This window comes from Triticum dicoccoides, chromosome 3B (genome assembly GCF_002162155.2).
Source record: "Triticum dicoccoides isolate Atlit2015 ecotype Zavitan chromosome 3B, WEW_v2.0, whole genome shotgun sequence".
In the NCBI taxonomy this organism is placed as follows: Eukaryota; Viridiplantae; Streptophyta; class Magnoliopsida; order Poales; family Poaceae; genus Triticum; species Triticum dicoccoides.
Window position 1 is genome coordinate 174,406,740 of NC_041385.1, and position 18,842 is coordinate 174,425,581.

Below are 18,842 nucleotides of genomic sequence, written 5' to 3' on the forward strand. Positions count from 1 at the left end.
TTTGAATGAAGCTTTTATGAGTCTACTGAGAGGCTTTGAGGTATGCAAAAAATGTGTTTTTGATGGTTCCGCACATGCTAAGTGTGCTCTGTATAGATAGTAGCCCCTGAGACTCTAGTTGTCATCAACGTGGCGAACAGAGGATTGTAATCTCTAGTAATAAGCGCGCTGCTTTATGTACAGGTGGCTGATGGTCCGGCGGCCGACCGATCTGCTGATTTTGCTGAACTAAAGCGGCAGCTGGACGTGGCCGATGCCGACATCGCACTTGTTAACAAGCGGCTTGACGAGGCCTAGGGTATGTATATTCGGCTTGTCAGCAAATATTTAAGAGGAACATGATGCTAGTATCTATAATATGTTGTGACTGCAGATGGAGCTGCTGCCATGGAGACTGATCTCTACTACACAACCTTCTTCTTGTAGACGTTCTAGGGCCTGCAAGCGCACAGGTTTGTAGGAAAGTAGCAAATTTCTCTCAAGTGGATGACCTAAGGTTTCTCAATCCGTAGGAGGCGTAGGATGAAGATGGTCTCTCTCAAGCAACCCTGCATCCAAATAACAAAGAGTCTCTTGTGTCCCCAACACACCCAATACAATGGTAAATTGTATAGGTGCACTAGTTCGGTGAAGAGATAGTGATACAAGTGCAAAATAGATAGTAGATAAAGGTTTTTGTAATCTGAAATAATAAAAACAGCAAGGTAACTAATGATAAAAGTGAGCGTAAACGGTATTGCAATGATAGGAAACAAGGCCTAGGGTTCATACTTTCACTAGTGCAAGTTCTCTCAACAATAATAACATAGATAGATCATATAACAAGCCCTCAACATGCAACAAAGAGTCACTCCGAAGCCACTAACAGCGGAGAACAAACGTAGAGATTATGGTAGGGTACGAAACCACCTCAAAGTTATTCTTTCGGATCAATCTATAAAAGAGTTCGTACTAGAATAACACCTTAAGACACAAATCAACCAAAACCCTAATGTCACCTAGATACTCCATTGTCACCTCAAGTATCCGTGGGCATGATTATACGATATGCATCACACAATCTCAGATTCATCCAACCAACATAAAAGTACTTCAAAGAGTGCCCCAAAGTTTCTACCGGAGAGTCAAGAACGTGTGCCAACCCCTATGCATAGGTTCCCAATGTCACGAAACCTGCAAGTTGATCACCAAAACATACATCAAGTGGTACATGATATCCCATTGTCACCACAGATAATCACGGCAAGACATACATCAAGTGTTCTCATAAAAGACTCAATCCGATAAGACAACTTCAAAGGGGAAACTCAATTCATCACAAGAGAGTAGAGGGGGAGAAACATCATAAGATCCAACTACAATAGCAAAGCTCGAGATACATCAAGATCGTGCCATAGAGGAACACGAGAGAGAACACGAGAGAGAGAGATCAAACACATAGCTACTGGTACATACCCTCAGCCCCGAGGGTGAACTACTCCCTCCTCGTCATGGATAGCGCTGGGATGATGAAGATGGCCACCGGTGATGGGATCCCCCTCCGGCAGGGCACCGGAAAGGGCTCCTGAGAGGTTTTTGGTGGCTACAGAGGCTTGCGGCGGCGGAACTCCCGATCTATCTTCTATTCTGGAAATTTTAGGGCACGTAGGTATATATGGGTGAAAGGAGTACGTCGGTGGAGCTACGGGGGCCCCACGAGGCAGGGGGCGCGCCCCCCACCCTCGTGAGCACCTCCCATATCTTCTGGCGTGGGGTCCAAGTCCATCAGGTGGGTTTCCTTCCAAAAATAACTTCTCAAGTTGATTTCGTTCCGTTTTGACTCCATCTGATATTCCTTTTCCTCGAAACACTGAAATAGGCATAAAACAGCAAATCTGGGTTGGGCCTCCGGTTAATAGGTTAGTCCCAAAAATAATATAAAAGTGGATAATAAAGCCCAATATTGCCTAAAACAGTAGATAAAGTAGCATGGAGCAATCAAAAATTATAGATACGTTGGAGACGTATCAAGCATCCCCAAGCTTAATTCCTGCTCGTCCTCGAGTAGGTAAATGATAAAAAAGAATTTTTGATGCGGAGTGATACTTTGGCATAATTTCAATGTAATTCTTCTTACTTGTGATATAAATATTCAAATCCGAAAGATTCAAGACAAAAGTTCATATTGACATAAAAATAATAATACTTCAAGCATACTAATAAAGCAATCATGTCTTCTCAAAATAACATGGCAAAAGAAAGTTCATCCCTACAAAATTATATAGTTAGGCTATGCTTCATTTTCGTCACACAAAGATGTTCCCAACTTCTATACCCCCGATGACAAGCCAAGCAATTGTTTCATACTTAAATAATCTCAAACTTTTTCAACCTTCACGCAATATATGAGCGTGAGCCATGGATATAGCACTATGGGTGGAATAGAATATGATGATGGGGATTGTGTGGAGAAGACAAAAAAGGAGAAAGTCTCACATTGATGAGGATAATCAACGGGCTATGGAGATGCCCATTAATTGATGTCAACATGAGGAGTAGGGATTGCCATGCAACGGATGCACTAGAGCTAGGAATGCTCAACAAAAGAAAACTAGTGGGTGTGCATCCAACTTGCTTGCTCATGAAGACCTAGGGCATTTGAGGAAGCCCATCGTAGGAATATACAAGCCAAGTTCTATAATGAAAAATTCCCACTAGTATAAAAAGACAACTTATGAGACTCACTAAATGAAGAACAAGGTGCTACTTTGAAGCACAATATATGAGACTCACTACATGAAGAACAAGGTGCTACTTTGAAGCACAAGTGTGGAAAAAGAGATAGTAGCATTGCCCTTTTTATTTATTTTCTTTTTTTGGGCCTTTTTTTCTGTTGGCCTTTCTTCTTTTTTTTTGTTTGGGCAATGCTCTAATAATGATGATCATCACACTTCTATTGATTACAACATAAGGATTACAACTCGAAACTTAGAACAAGATATGACTCTATATGAATGCCTCTGGCGGTGTACCGGGATGGTGCAATGAATCAAGAGTGACATGTATGAAAAATAATGCATGGTGGCTTTGCCACAAATACGATGTCAACTACATGATCATGCAATGGCAATATGACAAAAGTAATGTATGTCATGATGATGATGATGGAAGTTGCATGGCAATATATCTCGGAATGGCTATGGAAATGCCATGATAGGTAGGTATGGTGGCTGTTTTGAGGAAGATATAAGGAGGTTTATGTGTGATAGAGCGTATCGTATCACGGGGTTTGGATGCACCGGCGAAGTTTGCACCAACTCTCAAGGTGAGAAAGGGAAATGCACGGTACCGAAGAGGCTAGCAAAGGCGGAAAAGTAAAAGTGCGTATAATCCATGGACTCGACATTAGTCAAAAGTACTCATATACTTATTGCAAAAATTTAGAAGTCATCAAAAATCAAGTACTACGCGCATGCTCCTAGGGGGATAGATTGGTAGGAAAAGACCATCGCTCGTCCCCGACCGCCACTCATAAGGGTGCACAAGCCAGGTACACTTCATGTTCCAAATTTGTTACACAACTTTAATCATACATGCATGCAACAGGACTTGCTAACTTCAACACAAGAATTCTTTAAATTCATAATCACTCAACTAGCATGACTTTAATATCACTACCTCCATATCTCAAAACAATTATCAAGTATCAAACTTTTCTTAGTATTCAACACACTCATAAGAATTCTTACAAATCTTTTATGCTTAGCATATTAGGATTATTTAAGCAAATTACCATGCTATTTAAGACTCTCAAAATAATCTATGTGAAGCATGAGAGATCATATATTTCTTCAAAATAAAACTACCACCATGCTCTAAAAGGTATAAGTGATGCACTAGAGCAAACAACAAACTACTCCGAAAGATATAAGTGAAGATCAATGAGTAGTCGAATAATTATGCAACTATGCGAAGACTCCCTCTCGTTTAAGAATTTCAGCTCTTGATACTTTATTCAAACAGCAAGCAAAGCTAAAGAAAACTACATTGCAAGGATAGCACAACTCATGTGAAGAAGCAAAAACTTAGGCTCAACCGATACTAACCGATAGTTGTTGAAGAAGAAAGGTGGGATGCCTACCGGGGCATCCCCAAGCTTAGATGCTTGAGACTTCTTGAAATATTATCTTGGGGTGCCTTGGGCATCCCCAATCTTGAACTTCCGTGTCTCCTTAATTCCTCTCATATCATGGTTTCTCTTTTTATCAAAAGCTTCATTCACAACAAACTCAACAAGAACTCGTGAGATAGGTTAGTATAAACCAATGCAAAACCTTATCATTTTCTACTGTAACAAATCACTAAAATTATTATTCGACATTGCATACTAAATGCCTCTGCATATTTAATACTCCTATCCTCAAATAGAATCATTAAACAAACAAACATATGCAAACAACGCAAACATAACAGCAATTTGTCAAAACAGTACAGTCTGTAAAGAATGCAGGAGTATCAATACTTCCCTAACTCTAAAAATTATGAACTAAAATTCCCACTATAGTAAATTTATCAGAGCTCATTATAAAAAAAGTTTCAACATTATATCATGCTCTGACTTTTCTAGGGAATTTTTGCAACAGCGGTAAACTTTCTGTTTTCAAACAGCAACATGTATACTAGCAAAATAAGCATGGCAAAGGCTATCCTTGACTTCTTTATTGAAACTAAAGATGCAAAACATTAATCTAATTAACAGCAAGAAAATACTAACAAAAGAAAATGACGCTCCAAGCAAAACACATATCATGTGGTGAATAAAAATATAGCTCCAAGTAAAGTTACCGATGAACGAAGACGAAAGAGGGGATGCCTTCCGGAGCATCCCCAAGCTTAGGCTCTTGGTTATCCTTGAATATCTTGGGGTGCCATGGGCATCCCAAAGCTTAGGCTCTTTGCCACTCCTTATTCCATAGTCCATCGAATCTTTACCCAAAACTTGAAAACTCCACAACAGAAAACTCAACAGAAAACTCGTAAGCTCCGTTAGCGAAAGAAAACAAAAGACCACTTCAAGGTACTGTAATGAACTCATTCTAAATTCATATTGGTATAATATCTACTGTATTCCAAATTATCTATGGTTCATACACTCTGTTACTACTCATAGATTCATCAAAATAAGCAAACAACACAATGAAAACAGAATCTGTCAAAAACAGAATAGTCTGTAGTAATCTGTATCAAACGTATACTTATGGAACTCCAAAAATTCTACAAAATTAGGAAGTCCTATGAAATGTGTGTACCAGATCAAAAAGAATCAGATCAAGATCACGTTTCTGTGAATTAACAAAACTAAATTACTGGGTGCAAAAGTTTCTGATTTTCAGCAGGATCAACACAACTATCACCGTAAGCTATCCTAAAGGTCTTACTTGGCACTTTATTGAAACAAAAGCTATAAAACATGATTACTACAGTTGCATGATCATGTGGACACACAAAAACAGTAAGGATAAATATTGGGTTGTCTCCCAACAAGCGCTTTTCTTTAATGCGTTTCTAGCTAGGCATGATGATGACAATGATGCTCACATAAAAGATAAGAATTGAAACATAACGGGAGAATCATGAAGCATATGACTAGCACATTTAAGTCTAACCCACTTCCTATGCATAGGGATTTTGTGAGCAAACAACTTATGGGAACAATAATCAACTAGCATAGGAAGGTAACACAAGCATAGCTTCAAGAATTTAAGCACATAGAGAGGAAACTTGACATTATTGCAATTCCTACAAGCATATGTTCCTCCCTCATAATAATTTTCAGTAGCATCATCAATGAATTCAACAATTTAACCAGCACCTAAAGCATTCTTTTCATGATCTACAAGCATAGAAAATTTACTACTCTCCACATAAGCAAAATTATTCTCATTCGAAATAGTAGTGGGAGCAAACTCAACAAAATAATTATCATGTGATTGAAAATTAAGATCAAGATGACAAGTTTCATGGTTATCATTATTCTTTAAAGAATATGTGTCATCACAATAATCATCATAGATAGGAGGCATGCTTTCATCATAGTAAATTTGCTCATCAAAGCTTGGGGGACAAAATATATCATATTCATCAAACATAGCTTCCCCAAGCTTGTGGCTTTGCATATCATTAGCATCATGGATATTCAAGGAATTCATACTAACAACATTGCAATCATGCTCATCATTCACATATTTCATGCCAAGCATTCTATGTAATTCTTCTTCTAGCACTTGAGCACAATTTTCCTTTCCATCATTCTCACGAAAGATATTAAAAAGACGTAACGTATGAGACAAACTTAACTCCATTTTTTTGTAGTTTTCTTTTATAAACTAAACTAGTGATAAAACAAGAAACAAAAAGATTCGATTGCAAGATCTAAATATATACCTTCAAGCGCTAACCTCCCCGGCAACGGCGCCAGAAAAGAGCTTGATGTCTACTACACAACCTTCTTATTGTAGACGTTGTTGGGCCTGCAAGTGCACAGGTTTGTAGGACAGTAGCAAATTTCCCTCAAGTGGATAACCTAAGGTTTATCAATCCGTAGGAGGCGTAAGATGAAGATGGTCTCTCTCAAGCAACCCTGCATCCAAATAACAAAGAGTCTCTTGTGTCCCCAACACACCCAATACAATGGTAAATTGTATAGGTGCACTAGTTCGGCGAAGAGATAGTGATACAAGTGCAAAATAGATAGTAGATAAAGGTTTTTGTAATCTGAAATAATAAAAACAGCAAGGTTACTAATGATAAAAGTGAGCGTAAACGGTATTGCAATGATAGGAAACAATGCCTAGGGTTCATACTTTCACTAGTGCAAGTTCTCTCAACAATAATAACATAGATAGATCATATAACAAGCCCTCAACATGCAACAAAGAGTCACTCCGAAGCCACTAATAGCGGAGAACAAACGTAGATATTATGGTATGGTACGAAACCACCTCAAAGTTATTCTTTTGGATCAATCTATAAAAGAGTTCGTACTAGAATAACACCTTAAGACACAAATCAACCAAAACCATAATGTCACCTAGATACTCCATTGTCACCTCAAGTATCCGTGGGCATGATTATACGATATGCATCACACAATCTCAAATTCATCCAACCAACATAAAAGTACTTCAAAGAGTGCCCCAAAGTTTCTACCGGAGAGTCAAGAACGTGTGCCAACCCCTATGCATAGGTTCCCAATGTCACGAAACCCGCAAGTTGATCACCAAAACATACATTAAGTGGCACATGATATCCCATTGTCACCATAGATAATCACGGCAAGACATACATCAAGTGTTCTCATAAAAGACTCAATCCGATAAGCCAACTTCAAAGGGGAAACTCAATTCATCACAAGAGAGTAGAGGGGGAGAAACATCATAGGATCCAACTACAATAGCAAAGCTTGGGATACATCAAGATCGTGCCATAGAGGAACACGAGAGAGAACATGAGAGAGAGAGATCAAACACATAGCTATTGGTACATACCCTCAGCCCTGAGGGTGAACTACTCCCTCCTCGTCATGGATAGCGCCGGGATGATGAAGATGCCACCGGTGATGGGATCCTCCTTCGACAGGGCGCCGGAAAGGGCTCTCGAGAGGTTTTTGGTGGCTACAGAGGCTTGCGGCGGCGGAACTCCCGACCTATCTTCTGTTCTGGAAATTTTAGGGTACGTAGGTATATATGGGTGAAAGGAGTACGTCGATGGAGCTACGGGGGCCCCACGAGGCAGGGGGCGCGCCCTAGGGGGGTGGGCGCCCCCCCCCCCACTCTCGTGAGCACCTCCCGTATCTTCTGACGTGGGGTCCAAGTCCATCAGGTGGGTTTCCTTCCAAAAATAACTTCTCCAGTTGATTTCGTTCCGTTTTGACTCCGTCTGATATTCCTTTTCCTCGAAACACTGAAAGGCATAAAACAACAAATCTGGGCTGGGCCTCCGGTTAATTGGTTAGTCCCAAAAATAATATAAAAGTGGATAATAAAGCCCAATATTGCCTAAAACAGTAGATAAAGTAGCATGGAGCAATCAAAAATTATAGATATGTTGGAGACGTATCAAAGACCCTTCGGGCGGAGCTTGCCCGAGCCAAGGAGCAAACCCAGATAAGTGATGCGGCCGCTCTGAAGGTGGTCGAGGAGTTAAGAGCTGAACAGGCTGTTCATCGCTAGAGCGAAGAAAAGATAGCCCAGATGGCTACCGAGCTGGAAGATGCTGCCAACTGCCGTGAGCTCCTTGAAAAGGAAAATCAAGCAAAAGCGGCTGACCTAAAGAAGGCCCTGGAGGCAGCCAAGGAAACCCGCTCTGAAATGAGGGGGATGAGGAAGGAGCTTCGTGAAGCCGGAGATATCGTGGCTGGGAAGCCCTATCTGTTGCAGATGAAATTTGGAGATTCGAAGTATGACCCTCTGGATCAGTTGTGGAGTGAGGCAGACTCGTATGCGGACCTGGCAAAGAGTGCTGCTAATGCGACCGAGTTTTTCAAAGATCGGAAAGACCATAAGGCTGAGAGGTTATTCTGGTCGCAGTTCAGTGCCCCGACGCATCTGTTGCCATTGAATGAAAAAGATGGCCGCATGGGCCGAACTCCACAGGTTGTCCGGGCTTGCTATGAGGTCTGTCGTGGATCATATTTGGCCACAAGGACCAAGGCCGGACAACTATTTTGGATTGGTGCAACAATTCCTTGGCGCTGTGTCGCATATCGATGTTGTGAAGAGGTCGGTGTGCATAGAGGGTGCGCGGATGGCTCTTGCTCGTGTTAAAACATACTGGGCCAGGATGGAAACCACCGCTATTGCAATCCGGAGTGTGGCGGACGGCTAGGACCCGGCCGAGCACAATTTCAAAGAAGTCTTAGAAGGCGCCCGTTTAATAGAGGCTCAGTGCTCGAAGAGTGGCATGTTCGAATGACATGTATCGCGATTGTAAAAACAATGCTATTTTTATTATAAAGGTTGTGTTTATACTTTTGCCCGAAAGTATTATAATGTCTCCTATGCGGCTGTTTATGTATGTATATAACCTGAAAGTTTGCAGTCGTCGACTTCAGCCCCCACGCATATAATGCGGGGGTGTTCGAGAAAACGCATAGTCACACTTGATCCAAGTCTTGGTCCGTTAAGGAGGTGATAGCACGGCAAACCAGGCAATTGGACTATATAGCTTTAACACTTTCACTTAGCCATAGGAGTATGATGGTGGGGCTACTATATAGCCCCTGCTACTTTTCGCATTCGGCCGGATATGGTGCGCGTATGTACGTGACCGGGAAACCGGTCCTTCGTTAATGCGGAGGAATCGCGAACATTCCGCTGGGTCATCGAGTGGTTGACCAGTCTCGCGCTGTATCATGACAGTCAGTTTTCGGCTTTCTCTACAGAGGTGCTCGTCTAGATGAACTGGGGCACAATCGCAGTAGTTCTCCCAGTGCCGCCTTAGCCGATAGAACGGAACGTAAGGTAGCAAAACACGGGAGCCGGGCAAACCCAACATTTGACCAAAGACATGATTCAGAGCTGATGCATATAAGGCCAAACTCGTGATGCCGAATACTCCCTAAGGTATTCGGACTTTATAATGTGTACTGGGCTGAATAACGCCCTTTACAATAGGCCCTGAGTTTCCAGGTATGAGCAGTAGTCTGCTGTGATAAAAATGCCGAAAACGCCAGTATCCCTACCGGTTGTATAAAGTTTCCGGAGGGGAAGAAGCAACAAGAGACATTAAAAAGGTTTACGCAGGGTCTTAATCTAAAAAGAAACCTTTGAGCGGGGCCCTGTTGCACGTCTGCACCTTTATCTCTGTTATGCCGTATCCTGGAAGGGTGTAGCACGATGATCATCTGTAAAAGAAACAAAAAAACCCAGGTGAAAGGCTTCGTGCGAGGTGTTCGTTAATCTGAATGAACCATGAAAATGCAATATGCTATTGTATTGATAGGGTCGAGCCAAACTATGGGCTCTTTTCGCGAGCAGTCCCTAACATCTTTTATGGGGAAATCCCAACTGGGCTGTTATGTTGGGTGGAGCACCGGACTCGTCTAACTGTGTCCGTGGTCTTGACGACCGGCCATTTGTCCTGGCTAGAGGGACCGCTCAGTGTTCGGCTGCTAGAGCCGCCACGTATTCCTCCGCGCGTAAGGAACGCTCTGTATTTCCGCTAACTGTGATGACGCCGCGTGGACCGGGCATCTTAAGTTTGAGGTAGGCGTAATGCGATACTGCATTAAAACGAGCGAAGGCCGTTCTTCCGAGTAGTGCGTGATAGCCGCTTCAGGATGGAGCGATGTCGAAGGTTAATTCCTCGCTTATGAAGTTGTCGGGATAACCGAATACAACCTCTAGTACTAGAGAGCCCGTACAGTGGGCCTCGATGCCTGGTATTACTCCTTTAAAGGTAGTGTTGCTTAGGCTGATTCTTGAGGGGTCTATCCCCATTTTGCGGACAGTGTCCGGATATATCAGGTTTAGACTACTGCCGCCGTCCATGAGGACTCGTGTGAGATGGTATCCGTCAATTATTGGGTCGAGCACCAGGGCAGCCGATCCTCCGTGCCGGATACTAGTCGGATGATCCCTGCGATCAAAGGTGATCGGGCCGACCAGGGATTAAATTTGGGGGCGACGGGCTCAACAGCGTACACGTCTCTGAGTGCGCGTTTGCGCGTTCTCTTTGGAATGTGAGTTACGTAAATCATATTCACTGCTTTGACTTCTGTTGGGAGTTTTTCAGTTCTCCAGTGTTTGGCTGACGAGGCTCATCCTCGTCTTCACTTGGCGTCTCCCTCCCCTTTTGTTTGGCATTCATCTTGCCGGCCTGCTTAAAAACCCAACACTCTCTGTGGTTTGCAGGTTTTTCGGGGGTGCCGTGAATCTGGCATAATTTGTCTAGAATCTTGTTTAGGATGGATGGTCCATCTCTGCTGCCTTTAAATGGCTTCTTCCGTTGATCGGGTTGAGAGCCCCCGAATCTGGCGTTGACCGCCGTGTTCTCTGGGCTGCCATCATTGTTTCGACGCTTTTTTTGTTGCGTCGCGACTTCCCATTGCCATCCCTGACTTCGTATGTGCTTGGGTCGCTGGTGCCGCTACGGGCCAGCTAGCAGTCCTCGCCCGTGCAAAAGCGGGTCATAAGGCTTGTTAAGGCTGCCATTGTCCTCGGCTTTTCTTGGCCGAGGTGTCTGGCAAGCCATTCGTCCCGGATACTGTGTTTGAAAGCCGCTAAGGCTTCGGCATCCGGGCAATCGACTATTTGATTCTTCTTAGTAAGAAATCTGTTCCAAAGCTTTCGGGCTGACTCTCCGGGCTGTTGAATTATGTGACTTAGGTCATCTGCGTCCGGAGGTCGGACATAGGTCCCTTGAAAATTGGCCCTGAAAGCATCCTCGAGCTCTTCCCAACTTCTGATTGAGTTTTCGGGAAGGCTTTTTAACCAGTACCGAGCTGGTCCCTTTAATTTAAGGGGTAGGTATTTAATGGCGTGGAGATCGTCTCCACGAGCCATGTGGATATGAAGGATAAAGTCCTCGATCCAGACCCCAGGGTCTGTAGTTCTGTCGTATGCCTCTATATTCACGGGTTTAAATTCTTCCGGAAATTCGTGATCCAGCACCTCATCGGTAAAGCACAGGGGGTGTGCGGCACCCCTGTATTTGGTCATGTCATGGCATGCCGTCGACGGTTGTTGTGTTCGGTTTTGATTCCTAGCTGGTGTTCGATCAATGTGATCGTTTCGGTAGATCTGATCCTGTGCCGGAGCATGCTTCCTAGATCCGTAGATGGATCTGGCCATACCGGACTTTTTGTCCAGGAGCTCACGTAAATCGTGTGCTGACTTGTGTGCGGCATCCTTAGCCGTCTTGTTACGGCCACGGGACGGTCGGTCCGACTGATCGGTCGTTTTTGGCTGAATGGGCTCTATGGCCTCGTCGTCGAATTCGGGCAGCAGCTTGCGCCTTGGCTAGCTCTTTGCGTGACGATCGTCGCCGTATTTTTCTTCTGTGTCAAGCACTTTGTTCCACCTGCGGTTGAGCGTATCCTGCACAACCGTAAGCCTTTGCTTCTGCTTCTTTAGGCTCCTCGCGGTGGCGATAAGCCTTCTGTGGAGGTTCTCTTGTTCCAAGAGTTTTTCTGGGATGATGAGTGCATCATCGTCCGGGCTGTTCTGTTCTCCGGAGACAGGTTGGTGGATTTTACCCTCGGGATCGGCGTCATCTGACGTCGACTCAGGACTATGCTCATCGTCCCCTGGCTCATCGTGCTCGGTCGCTGGGTCCATGGGGTCGTCATTTCCTTTGGAGTCAACCGGGGTATTATTATTTCTTGTGATGTTGTGGCTATTTTTACTATGGAGGGATTTAGAGCGGCGTCTACGGCGCCACTTTGGTGGCTTATCGAGGGGATTATCCTTCATTGTACCGTCACCATCGCCTTCTCTTGGTGTGTCCACCATATATATATATCATATAAAGAGGTGGCTGTCCAACGCCCTATAGGCGGTGGTTCCTGTTCTTCTCCTGCATCGTCGTCCGTACCGTCGATGTCTTCTGTGACGCCCTCGATTCAATCGTACACTAATCATACACGCAAATGTGTACGATCAAGATCAAGGACTCACGGGAAGATATCACAACACAACTCTAGACACAAATTAAAATAATACAAGCTTTATATTACAAGCCAGGGGCCTCGAGGGCTCGAATACATAAGCTCGAAAACACAAGAGTCAGCGGAAGCAACAATATCTGAGTACAGACATAGGTTAGACAAGTTGCCTTAAGAAGGCTAGCACAACAGCAGCAACGATCGAAAAGGCAAGGCCTCCTGCCTGGGAGCCTTCTAACTACTCCTGGTCGTCGGCGGCCTGCACGTAGAAGTAGGCACCCTCGGGGTAGTAGTAGTCGTCGGTGGTGTCGTCTGGATCCTGGGCTCCACCATCTGGTTGCGACAACCAGAAAGAAGAAGGAAGGGGGAAAAGGGGAAGCAAAGCAACCGTGAGTACTCATCCAAAGTACTCGCAAGCAAGGATCTACACTACATATGCAACATTATCAAAGGAAGGTTGTGCGTGTGGACTGGGCTGCAGAAATGCCAGAATAGAGAGAAGGCCTAGTCCTATCGAAGACTAGCATCTTCTGGAAACCACCATTGTGCAGCAACCGGAGGGAGTAGAGTAGCATAAAGTAAAGTAGTAGAAGTGTTATCAACCTCGGCCAGAGATCCTTTCTCGACTCCCTGCGAGAAAGCAATCCCAGAGCCATACTATCCAGTTATCATCACAATTCAATTCTCATCACCATCCAATTTTCATCACAAGTATCCAGTTCTAGTTGTATCGATCGGGATACAACTCCAAGTGTCCGTTACCGTAGGACAGGCTATGCATAGATTAGTTCTTCCCTGCAGGGGTGCACCAACTTACCCACCACGCTCGCTTAACTCCGGCCGGACACACTTTCCTGGGTCATGCCCGGCCTCGGCCAAACAATACGCCGCAACCCGACCTAGACTTAACAGAGAGGTCAGCACGCCGGACTAAACCTATGCCCCCAGGGGTCATGGGCCATCTCCCCGGGAACTCCTGCACATTGCGTACGCGGCCGGTGAGCACACCTAGCTACCTCCTTGAAAAAGGTAGGAGCTTACCAGTCCAACCCGGCGCGCGCCACTCAGTCTGACGTCTATTAAGCTTCGGCTGATGTATACGACGTAGAACGCCCATACTATGCCCACGTGATGGTTAGTGCTATCAGGCCAGAGGCCCCTCAGATCAAATATCCAAATCGTAGTGGATTAGGAGCACGCGGTAACAAGCAGAGACTCACGAAAGATGTGACCCCGTTGCCCCGTCTCGAGGACTTGCGGCAAGGGCTAGGAATGCCCGGCCACGCCTCGTAATTATCTCGCGGGCACCTTCCAGGTCAACCCGAGTCCACATCACTCGCGGGTACCCCTCAGGGTCGACCTGCCTTTCCAAGTAACAGCTGTAAAGTCCAAGTATCCGTGTATCCAAAACATTAAGGGGAAAACCCGAGGAATCACCCCCGGTGAATTCCACTCGATGTAATCATCAAGGTGAACGTAAGAGGAATCACCCCCGAGGTTCACACTTGAGGGGTTGCACGACAGAGTCGTATCAGAAGTGGTTAAAGAGGAAATCACCCTCGATGACCACGACCGAATAACTACATTACAGGGTTAACATCCGAAGTGCTGTAGAGGTGTCACCCTCGGCACTCGATAGTAACCTAGTAGTGTCGAGCAACTAAGGGGAAAGTGATGTGAGTGCTGGGGTCTGGTCTTCGATCCCGTTGATCGGGTCTTCTATGATGAAGCAGGGGCAACAAGGACAAGGTGGGGGGTCACTGATGGATCACTAACCAACCTATACTAAGCAGTTTAGGATAAGCAGGTGGGTAACAATAGCAGGTTACAATAAACAGGCTATGCAGCAGAATAGGAGCAAACAATAACAGTAACAAAATCTAATGCAAGCATGAGAGAATGGAATGGGCGATATCGGGATGATCAAAGGGGGGGCTTGCCTGGTTGCTCTGGCCAGAAGGGGTCGTCGTCGACGTAGTCGATCACAGGGGCGGCATCGGTCTCGGGGTCTACCGGAGAGAAGAGGGGGAAGAAACAGTAAATATAAAGCAGGCATAGCATCACAAAGCATAACATGGCAATAAGCTGTGCCGGGTGTGACCTAACATAAGGCTACACGATATAGGAGAGGGGGGAAACCAACCGGGAATGTATTCCCGGTTCCGGACCTGTGTCACACAAATGATCGGAGGGGGAATGTTCCATGTTCAGATAGTTAGAGGCATCTAACAGGTAAACGGACCGCGTATCCAGATTCATTGGATTTTACTGAGCAACTTTCATGTAGAAAACATTTTCATCCGAGCTACGGTTTATTTTCTATGATTATTCAAAGTTTTAAACATATTCTGGATTTATTTATTTTAACAGAAATGGAAAATGACGTCAGCATGACGTAGGAGTGACATCAGCAGTCAACAGTCCGGTTGACTGGTCAAAACTGACACGGGGGACCCACCTGTCATTGACAGGGGGCTAACAATGGGTTATTTTAATTGAACAGGGGTTAGTTAGCAGTTGGCCCCCACATGTCAGTGACTAATTAGTCTAACAAGTTAATTTTACTTATAAAAACGTTTAATTAGCCTAATTATGGGTGTGGGCCCCATTAGTCAGTGGTTGGGGGAATAGCATCCCGCGTTGACCGTGGTCAACGTGGTCAAACACAGGCGCAGGGGCCCACTGTCAGCGGCACTGGGCGGGACCCACCGCTGCCAGGTCAGCGTGGCGGCCGGAGGAACACCGGCGGCCATTTCTTGCGGCGGTGCGGCTCGGGATCCACCGGAAAATGGCCATAGACCATCATTTTGGACGCGGATGGCCGCGTTCGAACGTGCACGAGACGGCGCATCCAGCGGTGGCACTAGCACGACCGGAGATGGACTAAAATGACGGCGACGAGTAGCGAGGCGGACGCCGGAGATCGGGCAGCGACGGAAACAGAGCTAGAGGGCGCAGGGAGACGAGCTAGAGGCTCGGGCGGCACCAGGGAGACGCCCTGAGCACGCTCGTGTGCTCGGGTGACCATGACGACGCCCACAGCGACGACGGTGTGCTATGCGGCGGAGCTGAGCTCGGCCATGGCAGACGCGGTGGCTACGGGGGCGCACGAGTCCAGGGGAGCGAGGGAAGGGGAATAGGGGCTCACCGCGTGGCGCAAGAAAGGCCCGTGGTAGTTTAGGAGCAGCAGGAGTCTACGGTGTTCGTCGGGGAAGAAGGGGATCGCCGGCAACCCGAGGAAGACGACGACGTGGTCGACGACGCAGAGCTCCTCGGCTCCTTCCAGCGGCTTCAGAAGACGCGGCAGTCCACGGCGATGCCGAGGAGCACGGCCAGGCCGCGTCGAAGGCACGGTGGCCGCGGAGATGACGAAGACGCGGCGGCGATGGCGCTCGGAGCAGATGGAGAGAGCTCGAGAGGGGATCTGGTGGGGAGAGGCAGAGGCAGAGAGGAGTGGGAGTGGTCGTAGGTGAGGGGAGGGGTACTCAAGGCGTCAGGGCGTGGAGGCCTTATCCTCCCTGCGGCGCCTGTAGCAGCATGGCCGGCGAGGTGGGTTCGGCAGCGACGGGCGCGCTGTAGCGACTCGGGTCGTGGAACAGTGCGAGGGGGGAGACGACCGGGGAGGGGGAGTGAGCTGGCCAGCTGGAGTGGGCCGGCCCAGGTGGGTGTAGTCCAGGGAGGAGGGGGTTGCCCTCTCTCTCTCCCATTTCCTTTTCTGTTAGTTTTCCTTTTTATTTATTTTCAGCAGCTTATGCATTTTCCTTTTTACCAATAATGACTTTGCAAAATTATGCCACTGACCAAAACAATTTCAAAGAATTAAAGTGCACTGCCACAAAAAGGATGGGAGGCTTTTGGAATAGTTGCCAATTTTATAAATTAAAAAGGGCATTCAATTTATTGCTTTGGTCACTGTTTTAAGTAGTTTAGGCCACTTAAACCCTTTGCAAAAATGTTGGCTCACCACCAATATTAGTTGTGGAATATTTGGCACATGATGAACATTTCTGTTTTCATGTTTGATAAATTTTTAATTTCCCTCATAATTTGAATTTGAATTTGACTTTGATTTTTCATCAAGTGATAATTATCTCAGTAAGCATGGTGACCTGGCACCATTAACAGGGGATTACTGTAGCATGACACTGAGGGTGTTACAAATCTCCTCCACTACAAGAAATCTCGTCCCGAGATTTAAGGGGTGTAGTAGGGGGAAAGACTCGGAAAGGACGGAGCTCAACACAAGATAGTTACCTGGGGACTATCTCAATGAACGTTGCAAAGAGGCATCTCTCGAGTTGAAATTCAAGGAAGTCATCGAGAGCAAGGTAAGAAGGTACAATAGAAAGTTTCAAGCGAATGGACAAACGATTGATACCTGAACTGAGTGTGAGAAAGGGGTTCAGGGCATCGGGAATAGATCATCTCTCCGAAGGTGGCTCGTGACATGATACGAAGCCAAATGCAAGAATATTTCGGAATCAAAGATATACAAGAGAGTCAGGTTTCGATCTTGTGGAAATGTGGGTTATGGGCCCACCATGTGGGTTAAAAGTAGAAAGGGGTCGATAGCAACACATGTTAGATGATAGACTATCAGTTATGTTGCCAACAACGCTGGTACCAAGGGCGAGGGACGAAGAGAACCATTTTCCTGCTCGTTAAAACAAGGCGGACCAATAGGCAAAGTTCTCGTCCATCGGGGTTTACCGGAATGTCACCAACATTAATAACAGGGTCGTACCGACTGATTTGTACCTCGAGGTGTTTCCATAAGTAGGGGATTATTTCTGCTTATAACATATATAGATCACCAGAAAGGTTAAACAAACCAATGGAAAGGAAAATGTGTTTAAACACAAGATTTAGGAATGTAACTTTCCCAAGGAAAGGCGGAGCATGATATACATGACAGGGCTCCAAGTATGAAACCATTTAGACAAAGGGGCAAGGAATTTATGAGGTTTACCCATACCATGGTGTTTGGATAATTGAACAAGAAGCATTTAGCATTTCAATTCAAATGTTCATGTTGATATTCGGAATACCACAGTCATGCTTTGAGATAGCACTGATATGGTGTTTCAATTAACGATTGGGTATGTAGATCATAAGAGATTCAAATCCAAGATTATCTCGGAACATAAGGTATAACCAAACACGATCAGGTCTGTGTTGGCAGGAATTCAAGGACGTTGTCAATGATAACCCAATCATCGAGGGGCGAGGATGGCATTTCTCATCATGAATTCGGTTGATATCCTGAAACAGGTCAGTATATTGATGGGGATCACGACAGATTTTGTTGAGGTACTATGAAGAGGCCATCGAACAGCGACGACATCAAGCAAAAGGAATGATGAAGCGAAAGGTTATTGGAACCACGGATGTGACACAAGCTCGAAAATCAAGCTTGTTGTTTGAGGTGAAATGACAAGATGAGGAAGGTCGACGTAAGCTTAGCTCGTCGTCGGAAGTTGTGTTCCGGGAAGAAGGACCGGGTAGCACAGTTAAAATTAGCTCGATAATGATATAGCCGACCAGGATAGGAATGATGTGATGAAGTATCATTCCAATGAGAATTCACAAGAGGTAGTGCAATGACACAATATCCTCGAGATAACAGGGGGCAATACTCGAGGTAGATCAAAAATAGAGGTTAGACATATGGAATGATCTGCAGAAGACAAGTATTTTAACTTGTCCGGGAAATGGAGTTAAGGAGAAACTATGGTCGGAACCACGGTTACGAATGATCAAACCACCGATACAAGATGAACTTATAACAAGGGGTAATCATTTTTGCGAGCAGCTTCCACGATAAGTTCTACATCGGGTCCATGGGCATGAACACAAGGGTTCAAGGTCGGCTCCCACTTCTTCAATGCATAACCTTTCATTCACTCCTCATTTTTCGAAGAAATTGTAGTGCAGAGGATTTATCTGGCGAAGTACCAGAAGAGTAAGACTCGTGAGAACTCTCGGGTTCACTCGGATTATGGAAGGCATAAGTTCAACCCATCGGGGCATTTTTACGAATCTATACAACCATCAACCAAGCAAAAGATATGAGTTCAAAAGCAGAGTATCGGAGTCAAAGCAGATGATACAATTTACCGAAGGTATTATGTATCAGGGGAAAACTCACAAGACTTTGGATGTGAAGGACATTGTTGGATAACAACCCAGCACTGGATCT